The sequence below is a fragment of the Periplaneta americana genome, chromosome 9 (assembly GCF_040183065.1).
Source record: "Periplaneta americana isolate PAMFEO1 chromosome 9, P.americana_PAMFEO1_priV1, whole genome shotgun sequence".
Classification (NCBI taxonomy): Eukaryota; Metazoa; Arthropoda; class Insecta; order Blattodea; family Blattidae; genus Periplaneta; species Periplaneta americana.
Genome location: NC_091125.1, coordinates 75,816,195 through 75,829,441, shown reverse-complemented (window position 1 = coordinate 75,829,441; position 13,247 = coordinate 75,816,195). Strand labels below are relative to the sequence as shown.

Below are 13,247 nucleotides of genomic sequence, written 5' to 3'. Positions count from 1 at the left end.
ACAAGTCCTTTAACCAATCGACTTTAATTGTTCTTCACTAAAACACTAAATTCTGACACCTCATTAAAGTGGACTATGATTTCTTCAAATATACTTGTCAGAAAGCAGCAAAGATCCTCTTTTACAATATGCCATCAAAATCTTATTTTTCAAAGTTTTGGATTTGGATTGTTCTTTCGTGTACCTCCATATGTCAATCGGTTCAGAATCAAATTCATCAAGTTGTACTCTGTGACGTACTGGTTGCTATGATAGTCACTGGATTAAAGATTCACAGATGGCCGATGGATTTTATGTGTGAAGGGCGAAGGAAAATTGTGGGTCCTGTTTAATACGTTAAAGAACTTCGTCTCTGATACAGGGCTCCAGACAAAATTTGTATCATTTGAAGTCCACGCTATTTGGACGATGAAATTGTTGTTAAATATAGAACTTCCAACACTCGAGTACTTTTGTTACAGGGACAAGTGAAAGTGATTTCGAATTTCGCTTCGACTGGTTACATGGTTAGCTTTTCCCCGTATCCTTGGAATTCTTAAGCTTCCAAATAAAGGGTCATTTAATAAAATCCATTCAGCCGTTTTCCTATAATCTCCATTACCAGTTCGAACTATATACAGTACATATTATTTTAATGTACCAAAGTACATATGATATTTCCATGCAGATATTCTGCGTCATCATACGATGAAAGAGTAATTTCTTTCATCGTATGATGACGCAGAATATCTGCATGAAAATATCATATGTACTTCGGTACTTTAAATAATATATATGATATGCGTAAATCACTTCGTGATTTAAGACGGCGCTTATTCCGTCGGATCCCGGCCAACTAGTCACTCATATCGAGTGCACCTCAGCACATGTGCGGACTTCGGTCCTGCGTTCATAGACATCTATGACGTAGTGCAGAGGGCGGCCACTAGAGGGAACCCAAGAGTTGGAGCTTAATCTGAGACGATTCTAACCGGCGTCGGAGTTGTATCCGGTGTGGCTTAGTGGATAAAGCATCAGCACGAAGAGCTGAAAACCCGGGTTCAAATCCCGGCGCCGGAGAGAATTTTTCTCCGTTCCATTACTCTTTCATCGTATATACAGTACAGTTTATTGATTCTACATATTCAATGAAATAAAATAAATTTCATCTTATTTAAGGCCACAACAAACTATTAATTTTTCAGTGGTGGTCCAATTACGAAGTTGGTTGAAATAATATCCAGCAATGATTTGAAACTTGGGTTACAACTTTTCTTACTCAGGACTTCTTAGTAGGCCTACTCTTGATGATAAAATAAGGCAATTTTTCGGGTACGTTTGTTAACGACGATTTTTCAGAAGAACGTCTGGGTGACCATTTAAGGCATGTTGCACTGTACTTCTTCATTGTTCGTTCATTATATCTTACTTTGATTAAATCAAGTGAAATTAGTTTATAATATAATATAATAATAATAATAATAATAATAATAATAATAATAATAGTTTAGCATATGGTTTTAATATTTTAAATACTGCGATAGTCTATCAAATACTTTTTTAAATTCTCGAAAACTGCTTCGTAGTTTTGTAGTGTATCTTATTCTCTTTAGTAGGTCATTTAACGATGTTTATCAACAGTGCGGTTATCTAGAGCGTTGATAGTTGTATTTAGGCTAAGTTGAAAATCTTCCAAAATTAAGACGGAGATATTTTGGAATGTGAAAACTAGTTTTACTTTATTAACTTCTTATTTAATTTACACCGATTCGATAAACAGACAATACAGAACATTTGAACACAATCTGTGTCATGATGATGAAGTTTTACACTTTCTCAATACTTTATATAGGTACGACATAAGCATGTCACGTCCAGCAGTCTTCGCCGTGAAGTGAGCGGGCCAGGGTTCAAATCCTAGTTGGGACAAGTTACCTGGTTGGGGGTTTTTCTGAGGTTTTTCTTCAACCAGTCGAAGCAGAATGCTGGGTAACTTACGACGTTGGACCTCGGATTCATTTCGCTTTCATTAATATCATTTCATTAATCATCTTAATAGATTACAGGTTACCAGGAGGACATGGCGGATGTTGTTCCAGGATCTGCATATAGGCGGCATCTGTCTGCGGGAGCTGCACACATCTAGCGAAACCGCAGGGACTTTTCAGCAGACTGTTGGCGACCAGGGTACTGTAAGCTCCCACGGACAGATGGCGCTTTAGTAAGTCATGGAATCGACGGCGACATGTTCTTCTGGTTAAGGATTCAGTAAATTCAAGCACAAGAATTGCGAACAGATGCCATCGATCTGAAGAAGCTGCCGGAACATCATTACAGGCAGGCGGAGGATCAGGTCTCCAGTCAGGACTGAATGCTGTGGCTGAATCGATACGATAATACCATGCAGCGAATAATGCGCTTGAAGAGCGATCCTAACGGACTTCAACAACCATTCCAAATAAATGGAGGTTGCACAATAAGCTTAAGGCTGCGGTGCTTGCCTGCGGACCATCCTCCGAAAAAAAAAGTATGTCAAAACAATTCAATTACAAAGTATGTCACCCATGATATTTATATTATTCCTTATATTTTGAACTATGATTTAAAAAATATACTTCATTAAAGTGAGACGAAAGATCTCCACGCTGGAAGGTCACATTTATATTGTTCTTAAAGGCCCAATAGAATGAATAGAAATGAAATTTTTGAGATCTTTAGCAGGAGTGATATTCAGACGAAAGAAGTAGTGAAGGTTGGAGTGAAGAATTTCAAATAGAAATGAAAGATCAAAGAAGAAACTGGGAAGAACACATCAAACGCATGATAGAAAATCGAATTCCACACATGGACTAATGTTAAATTATGCCAGAGGAAGAAGAAGTATTGGAAGATCAAGATTACGATGAAGAGATTAAATGCTATACAGTGAGAACGGATCGAGCCAACTGGTCCATACTATGATGATGATGATGATGATGATGATGATGATGATGATGATGATGATGGTGACGGTGCTACTGCTGCTGCTGATTATGAGGAGGTCCAATCTGATTGCAAGATCATCACCATCATCATCAATAATTTCAGATTGACTGGAGATGCAGCAGATGCAGTACCGAGATCTCCACACAGATAGCATGACTGGGGGAGCTTTTCATAGCGGACTGCGTCGGACCTGGATGCTGTGTAGCTGAATCGACAGATGGCACCGTAGTAAATCATGGTACCTACAGAAATGCGATCTTTATTTCAATATAGAACGCAACAGGATGCAGTAACGTCATTTGCGAACAGATGGTATCGATCTGAGGAGGCTGCAGAATTCTCATGGTGACAGAGGGGCGTTCCTGGTTGACCATGCGGACTCTGTCTGACCTGGGTGTTGCGGCTGAATCGATAGACAGCATCAAACAGTGAATCACGATAGTTACAGGAATGCGGTCCTGGAAACTTACACAATCACTCCTATAATAAAGAAGTTCGCACAATAAGCCTCAGGCTGCCGTGCAACACTTGGAGCCCTCTTCACAAGAAAAAAATATATATACACGTGAAAATGTGCGTGAATCCTTGGAACCTAGTTTACCAACATTGCGGTTTCGACTTTTTAAATTAACAATTTCCCATCAGTAATCGGATATTTTCCTATGAAATCCAATGAAAGCGCTAAAATCAATCTTAATTTACCATCAGTTCTGAAAGTGTAAATACATTATCTGACTTGATTGCTGTGCTTTGTCTTAAGCCAGTTAACCTCAAAAAGAGCAAGCGTTACTATAATTTCAGGCATCGCCGGCACTCGGCCCATCTATTTCTTGTTCAATTAAGCCATGTAAAGAGCAAACACCTCTATAATTTGTGACACTCTGGCACTCGTGTTTGGCACTGTGCTGGACGTAGTATTGCTGTCCTATTCGCTATGTGACATTTTCGACACACCATTTGCGCTCTAATTTATAGATCTCTAATCTGCTAGTACGACACGTAAACCAAAAAGAAAGAATAAAGGAAGACAGGTAGAAAGAAGCAAAGAAAAGTGCATAGGGGGAGTAAAGGAAGGAATAAGTAATGAGACGGAAATAAAATGAAAAGATAAATTAAAAATATTTAGTGAAGAAAAACGAAAGGAAAGAAGAAACAGACGAAAGAAAGAAAAATAAAGAAAACTAAGAAAAGTTCGAAGACAAAAATAGGAAAGGGAAAAAGGAAGGAGCAAAGAAGAGTAAAACTAGAGAAGTTTGAAAAGTAAAAGTAAATAAAGTGATGAAGGTAATATAAAAATAAAAGTTGATTCACGAGGATTTACCGCCACTTACGGAACTTATTTCCGAACACATTCTGAGCAAAAAAGTCATATAAACATTTGTCATAATCTCAATATTTTCAGAATTACACTAATTTGAAGTTGTTTGTAAAGTAGGCCTACCAATATTCTTGAGTTTTAAGGGTAAAATAATATTACAGGTAAAGAGTGAACTATTCAGAAGTATCATTTCTTTAATTAGCTAGTATTCTGAAGCACAAAAAAGTGTTGTGAATTCCATAGTTGTTTCGTACAGAATTTTTTTTCGACTTTTAACTACAAAATTACATGTTCTTACGCATTCATCACAACAATTGTTACAAATCACGCCACTCTTGTAAATTCTTTAAGATTGTACTTTAGGATGCATAATTAAACTGTAAAGATCAAGTTCCTAAAGTCGTATGGTTTGTAACAATTTTTTTGTTAAGTGCGTAGGAATGATGTGATTTTTAGTTAAAAATTGAAAAATAAAATCTGTGTAAAACAAATAACAGATTTTTAGCTTCAGAACACTAGTCAATTAAAGAAATGACACTTCTCCGGAAATAGGCTCCGTAAGGGACGGTAAATCCTCGTGAATCACCCTGGATAACGATTTTAATATAAATAATACTTCACTTAATAGCCTACATTCGTTTTCTGATGATTAAGTTAATGTTAGCATACTTAGGAATAGTATTACAAATGACAGTTTTTACATTGAACATGATCTGTAAGAGCTATAATAAGGAAATATTATTATAAACGACAAAACTTTGGCATTTAATAGAATTGCTCCTCTAAGAGTAAAAATAACGACAGAAGGCGTAATTTTAGAAAACGTTACCAATTTTTAATTACCTCGGCTATGGAATATCATGTGTAAAAAACGAACACATACTGAATTAAAAAATAAATAAATGTAACTGCTGTGGAACTACAGACACTTAAAAGAAGACACGCAAAGAAACGCTGCTAAAATTCTATAAAGTAACGCTGTCTCACACATCCTTCATGGATCAGAATTTTGGACTCTAGCGAAGAAACAAGAACGAAGACTAGAAGCAGCAAAAGAGTACAATAGGTTCCTTAGAAGCGTAGCTGTTTCTACACTTCTAGATAAAAAAAAACAGAACGAATATATTAGGAAGGAACTAAATATATTCAAATTAAATAATAAAATAAAAGTTTATAGGCATAATTGGCTTTCACGTGTTGAAAGGATGAACGTCGATCGTATTCCTAAAAGGATTTTACACCATACACAGGTAGAAGTATAGGCTGACCACAATGAAGAGAACGATTATTTTTTTTTCTCGAGACCGAACGAGCTCTGGCAGTTTAACACACGAAGTCGATTATGATTATGATGATGATAATAATAATAATGATTATGATAGTAGTAGTAATAATAATAATGTGACAGCGACGTGAGATTCGAACTCACGACCAGCGTCCCGCATGAAAGCAGATCGCACAGGCTGCACGGAACATTGAGTGACGTCGCGCGGTGGAGAGAAGAGAGAGGGTGTATTACGTCACGCGACGAGTTTGCGCGCGCATCTGGTGCTGGTAGAGAGGAGAGGGCTCTGGATTTCTCTGGAATGCCATCTCTAGAGACGGGTGGAACCTTCGAGGCTACGTCGCTGTAGTTATAAATTACGGTCGCGAAGTAACGACAGGAGTTTCAGAGTTTTCAGTTATTCAGTCAGTGAGAAAGCCAGAGCAAGCAAGCCAGCCGGAGTTCGACTCGAGTGTGCGTCCGCATCTGCGTCAGCATCCGAAGGCCTGAATTCGAGTGCAGTGGACCGCAGTTGGAGGGACCTGAGTTCGAGTGCAGTGGACCGCAGTTGGAGGGACCCGAGTTCGAGTACAGTGAACTGTCTCTGAAGGTCTGTGGTTCGAGATACCGTGAACTCGAGTGACTGAGATAGAAGAACTGTGAACTGAGAACTGGTAGTTCTGATTTGTAAATAGTGCTTTGTAAATATTAGTTAAGATTAACAGTTCATTGTTGTGCGTAATAGTCCAAGTAAATTGTCATTGTCGTCGGTGGAGTGCTATAACGAATACGGTGTTGAGTGGAGATCCAATTGTTGACGAGAGCGTTTAACGTGAATTGTAGAAAGGAATTATTGTTGTGACGAATAAATTACATTGTTGTTACTAATAAAATTCACATTGGTGTCAGAACCGGGACATTATCGACAATGGAGAACCTACAGCTGATCCTGCAAGCCATCGCGGAACTGAAAAACGACCTAAGTGCAGTAAAAGCAGAAATGAAGAACGATATCAGTGAAGTAAAAGATAACATGAACGACATGAACAGGCACATCAGTGAGGTTAAGAACGACATAAGTGATGTTAAAACGGAGATGAAAAGTGACATAAGTGAAGTGAAAGGCGACATCAGCGGAGTAAAAGATGACGTCACTACGCAAATTGAAAGCGTTTCGGCCCACGTAGATGGAATTGTCGCCATCGTGAAAGACGAACTTAAGGCCGATTTGGATAAACTAAACCAGAATTTTACAACTATAAACGAGACAGTAGCCGAGTTGAGACAGGATGTAGACCATTTCGACGGCAAAATCCGCGATCTCGATCGTCGTCAAGAGCAGACGAGCGAGTTGCTGGACAAGACGAGTGAGGTGATGGACAGACATGCTGAAGAAAACAAGCACATACTCACGTTGATGGACCGACATGCTGAAGAAATCAAGCACATTCTCGCGTTAGTGGATCGCCAAGCTAGAGAACAAAAACAGATAGTTGCCGAGGAGGTTTGACGTGCCATGCAAGAAGCGGCCACAGAGTTGAGGACTCCATATAGTGGCCCTGCGGAATCATCGCCTTCAGCCAGACATCACAACGTCAAGACGCCGAAGTTCGACGGTACGACGTTTTGGGCGATATTCCGTCGCCAGTTCGAGGCCACCGCAGCACATAATGGCTGGACCCCAGCGGAGAAGACTCTCGGCATCGATAGCAGCTATAGACCTGTGCAACTATTCATTTGATATGTAATCGCGAGTGCTGAAGTGATAATAGATACGTTTGATATACTTTGAGTGAACCACAATAAATAATGTGGCCTGAGACTAATTTCGAAATGGCACTTCATATGAAGAGAAAATACAGTATGTTGCATGCTTTTTATTAATTACTTCTTTGGTCGTAGAGCAATAATCTCCAAATTGTAAACCACAACAGAAATATGACATTAAAGCCAATAATATTATAGTTTCATTCCCGCAAGTGGGTGACGTATTCTGTGTGCCGGAGTATCCCTGATACAGAGTAGGATATTTTATTTCACATTTCGATGGCCCAGAACCAGACTGTTCCAGGTACATTTTACTATTTTTTTCTCAGGATATCTATTTTAAGCTCCTGACATTCAAAGCTCCATGAAAAAATTTGGAATAGCTTCATAGCAACCTTATGGAGAGGAATATTTACAATTTTGTTCGATTCATATATATAGACAAGAACTGGAACACAATGAAATAGAAATTTCTTTCTTATAAGAAGTTGAACTTAGAACAGTCTGGTTCTCAGCCATCGATTTATAGAAACATATGCCCCTCATTGTCAGAAATTATTAAAGGTACAGTCCTCAAATTTTGCACACTTCTTGTAAGTACTACAGTTATATATTTGGATAAACGTTCATCAATATAATGTAAATATTTATTGAAATATGATTAAATTAGTTCTAAAAATAGTTTTTCTTTCTTCTCAGAGTAAGTATTAACTTTCATATGAAACTAGTCCTACATACAAAAAATAAAGGGACCCTTGTAGTAGAGATAGAACCAATGAAAAATGAGTATGTAGCATTTTTATCTTGGAGATTAGTACTTTTAAAAAAGGGGGGTACATAGCTATTATGTGGTCAATATTTTTCACGTAAGTAGCTAAAAAAATAATAAATAAATTTAGCTACTATAAATTTAAAGCAGTCATGTCAATTGATTCCCATACGCGCAAGCGCGTGCTTTAGAGCTCAGGAGAGCCTGAGCAATTTACAGCGGAAAGGAAAGAGACAGACGAAAGAGGTAGCATATGCCGCTTGGTCGAGCTATATATAGGGATGGCCAGCACTGATTCAATAGATAAAAGGAAGAGAACTTATTAAAACTTATCCATGTTAATTTTTAGATTTGTCTGAGAAGTATAAGTGCATTATAAGAATCTAAGTTTTAATTTTAATGCTCATTTTTCACAAGTTTGTTTTTTTTTTATTCAAAAGAAATATTTTCTCTACTTCTTTTTTTATAGAAAAGTCAAATTTTCAGATATAGGTCTATTTATTTAGTAACCTTACATGTACTGAAACAATATTTTCGTAAATCTAATATACTGTATTTTAGTACGTATTACTGAAGATAGTATATTACAAATTTTGAAAATATTCGCATGGAAAATGTTTGTAAAGAAATTAATTAACAAAGCAACTGCTGTTACATCATAAGCAAAAGATATGTGCCCATGTGTTATAAAAATTTCAGCTCAACAGCTTCAGTAGGTTTCGAGAAAATAATTTAATATTCTGATGGCAGAAAGTTGCTCACCAATATCACCTTAAAAGCATAATGTGATAAGAGTTTTGTTATGGAATAGCATTTACATTTAAAATATATACAGTACCTAGGTAACTTTGATTTGTACTATAATATTGTTTTGATTAGTTCATTGATTATTTTTATAAGGCTAAAGATACCTTCAATATCAATTTGGGGGGGATATCACTTTCTTTATGATGTGTTTCATCCACTTAGTATAGTTGTACTACTACGGAATTTATGTCAATATTCCTTCTTAACTCTTTATTATGTTATTAACGTTTAAAACACAACTGAAATATTAAGAAATTGGTGTTAGTACTTTTGTTTTACAGACAATATAGATAATATCAAACAGGAAGAAGCTATACGTTCCGTTTGAAGTTTGTACACTACTGTTTTCTTAATCCAACAGGCTGCTATTCCTCCTTCCATGTCTAGCGCTTCATGCTCGCGCACGACGTCAAGGTCAAAAAATGCGCTTGCTTTGACATCACTGATATAAAGGCATATATGCTTCATTTATATAGACTTAGAATCATTCTACAAATTATTTTTAATTTAATGCAGGGTTTAATTAGATATCATAGTTTAAGTTACAAAATTCAGCAATGCAGCTATGGTTAATACTAACCCAGTCTTCTTAATGCGTTAGGGTACTACTATATCGAACAAGGTGGGAAGTTATATAAAAACAAAATGACATACGAGCGTAAGATTTAAAACTCTTTTTGTATCGAAGTGGTAAGACTGTCAGGAATTTCAGCGCTTCCCTGTTGTTTAAATGTAAGCGATGAAGATCGCCGACTCAGTGGCCGTGAGCAGTTGGCGTGCATACCGGCCCGTCTAGCGACGTCCTAAAGAGAGAACAGATTCCTCGAAAATCTATAGAAGCATATTTCCCTCTTGTCAACGTCTGCGTCGCCGACTAGACGCTCCAATATGGGATAACCTTAACTCGCGAGGACGTCTATGACCTCGGGCACCTGCATGCTGTCAGGGCTCCTCGTCTACGTGTCACATTTGTTCCTTTGTTTTTCTCGTCAACTTCGCCATCTGCTTTAAGAGCTTGGCCTGTTCCTTGAGAACCGTCTACTAACATTATTAGTTCCTTAATTAGAAACTCGCTATGCATGTGGTCAACATGACGCACGAGCTAATACATACGGAATCTTCCTAACATATTAACGACTTTTCTTGCCAGGAATCGAATTCTAGATCCTTTCATTTACAGGCATTATGCCTTACGATTTATTAAAAATGAAGAATGTCTCTGTCAGTATATTTAACAGTATCTCACTATCTATCTACCTAGCAATCCGTCTATTTATTAATGAAGTTTATGTTTGTTTTGTATATTTATGTTTGCACTTAATTTTTTATACGCATTAAAAAAGTTAGGCATTGTGTTTTACGACTGCTTAAAGGTGCAAAATACCAAACTCCTTTGCAGATAATCACTTTTGTGTCTCTTGAAAAATTTACTCAAATGAACAAGTCGTCTAATTGGTACAATGGAATGAGCAGGACTATCGAGTTGACAATTGGACTCGGTGGGACTAGTTCGTCTACTTGGCAGTTGGACTCGGTGGGACTAGTTCGTCTACTTGGCATATGAATTCGGTGGGACTAGTTCGTCTATTTGGCAGCTCAACTCGGAATGACTAGTTCGTCTACTTGGTAGTTGAGTTCGAAGGGATTAGTTCGTCTACTTGGTAGTTGAACTCGGAATGACTAGTTCGTCTACTTGGTAGTTGGACTCGGAAGGACTAGTTCGTCTACTTGGTAGTTGGACTCGGTAGAGCTAGTTCGTGTACTTGGCAGTTGGAGTCGGAGGAACTAGTTCTCCCACTTGGCAGTTGGATTTGGAGGGACTAGTTCGTCTACTTGGCAATTGGACTCGGAGGGGCTAGTTTCTCTACTTGACAGTTTGACTCGGTGGGAATAGTTCGGGTATTTGGCAGTTTGACTTGGAAGACTATCTCGGTTTCCTTGGCGTTTGGACTCGGCAGAACTATTCCGTCTAATTGGCGCTTGGGTTCGTGGAAACTAGTTCGTCTACTTGACAGTGGATCGAGGAAACAAATTTGCCTACTTAACAGTGAGATTCGGAGAAAATGATTAATCTACTTGGCAGATGGAAATAATTTGTATGCTTGGCATTCGGACTTGGGACACAAATTAATCTCCTTGGCAGTTGAAATCGGGGACATTTAGACTTGGATAATCGTTCAAAGGAAACTTAAAACAAAACATCATCAGTTAATCACTCGGTGAGATTCGTGGTGTTGCCATGATGTCGGATCTTCTCCTTGGAAACAGCACTGAAAATTACTAATGTTCATGCGTTACGAAAGACTTCAATAATTTCACGAGTGCTATTTTCATTCCGCATAAACATTTTGCTTAATTTGTTCACAGTTGCGCACTTAATAATTTCATAATCTGTCGTCGGGAATATTTATAAAATCAAGAAACAATGTTTTGAATATAAAAATATGACATTCAAACTCCGGTAACTGATATATACGTTTCTCCTTAAATAATCTTGTGAATTTGAGGCTTTCAGCGAGGAATGGTGCGTCGAGACGAAGCGGCGAGGTGACACCACGCTGTATGCCCCAGTTTAGTCGCCTCACCTGCACCAGACGCTGCTGCAAACCTCCGGAGTATTTTGAGCCATGGCATGCATCGCATCAGTCTCTGGCAACTGGCAATGCATGTGCAAGCAGTACGCTGCATCAATGCCAGTTAAACTTAACTGCAGATTATTTGAGACACATGAAAATATGTATAACCTTGATGTTTATCACTCTGTTCTCAGTATTTTAAGCCTGTTATTAATGTTAATAATAGAGTATTAAACTGAGCTGCAGTATATTCGCGTCTGAATATTCAACATAGGTATGAAATATTATATCAAAAGTGGTCGTCTTCAAGCCAGATTGAAATGACGGGTTTTTAAAATCCATAGGGCTAACACGCTTTCAATAGGAAAGCAAGACAAGAAAGAAGAATTAGGGTTCAATATTGTGGATTTAAAATCTGTAAGTGAAGACATGAATGAGAGGTATGAAATATTAGATCAAAAATGGCTGTCTTCAAGCCAGATTGAAATGATGAGTTTTTAAAATCCATAGGGCTAACACGCTTTCAATAGGAAAGTAAGACAAGAAAGAAGAATTAGGGTTCAATATTGTGGATTTAAATTCTGTAAGTGAAACATAAATCAGAGGTATGAAATATTAGATCAAAAGTGGCCGTCTTCAAGCCAGATTGAAATGATGGGTTTTTAAAATCCATAGGGCTAACACGCTTTCAATAGGAAAGTAAGAAAAGAAAGAAGAATTAGGGTTCAATATTGTGAATTTAAATTCTGTAAGTGAGACATAAATGAAAGGTATCAAATATTAGATCAAAAGTGGCCGTCTTCAAGCCATATTGAAATGATGGGTTTTTAAAATCCATAGGGCTAATACGCTTTCAATAGGAAAGTAAGACAAGAAAGAAGAATTAGGGTTCAATATTGTGGATTTAAATTCTGTAAGTGAGACATAAATGAAAGGTATGAAATATTAGATCAAAATTATTTAGAAAAACATAAAATCCTCTCTAAAAATCAGTTTGGTTTCCGCAATAATATTTCTACTGATGATGCTCTTATTAATGTTACTGGAAAAATTATCAATGAACTAGATATCGGAAACAAATGTTTGGGTATTTTCTTGGATCTACGGAAAGCTTTTGACACTATCAATCATAATTTACTTTTGGACAAACTACATACTATTGGAGTCAGAGGTATAGTTTTAAAATTATTCCAATCATATTTTAGTAACAGAAGGCAAATGACCAAAATTGAAGATCAATTTAGTGAATACAAATATATTGATATAGGTGTACCGCAAGGAACAATTTTGGGACCTATTTTATTTCTAATATATGTTAATGATCTGCTAAATATAAATTTAGAAACATTTAATGGATCTATATATTCATATGCGGATGATACAGTAGTTATTTTCAGTGGTTTTTCTTGGCAGGAAGCATATAGAAATGCTAATGTAGGTGCTAACATTGTTAAAAAATGGCTTAATTCCAACTTCCTTTCTTTAAATATATCTAAATCAACTTTAGTTCCTTTTTCGTTAACAGCTGCCAGTGTTCAAAATTTAAAATTTAGCGATAAATATCGACTAATAATACACAGTGAAAATTGTTTAGATCCCAAAAGTTGTAAATGTCCACCTTTGAAAGAAGCCACGTATGTAAAATATCTGGGTATCATTATTGATCAGAATTTAAAATGGCCTCATCACATTACTTATCTTTGTAAGAGGCTTCGTAAAACAATTTATAAATTCGTTAATCTTCGCTGCTACTTACCTATTAGAGTTTTACGAAATATTTAT

General features: G+C 37.0%; 1 protein-coding gene and 1 non-coding gene across 2 annotated transcripts in view; one reads left to right on the top strand and one right to left on the bottom strand.

Moving 5' to 3' along the window:
- Positions 1-13,247, bottom strand: part of Fs (Follistatin) — a 502,124-nt gene that overhangs the window by 385,459 nt on the left and 103,418 nt on the right. The window lies entirely within an intron of this gene.
- On the top strand, positions 988-1,059 carry TRNAF-GAA (transfer RNA phenylalanine (anticodon GAA)). Its single transcript has one exon. It is a non-coding gene; the product is annotated as a tRNA-Phe (tRNA).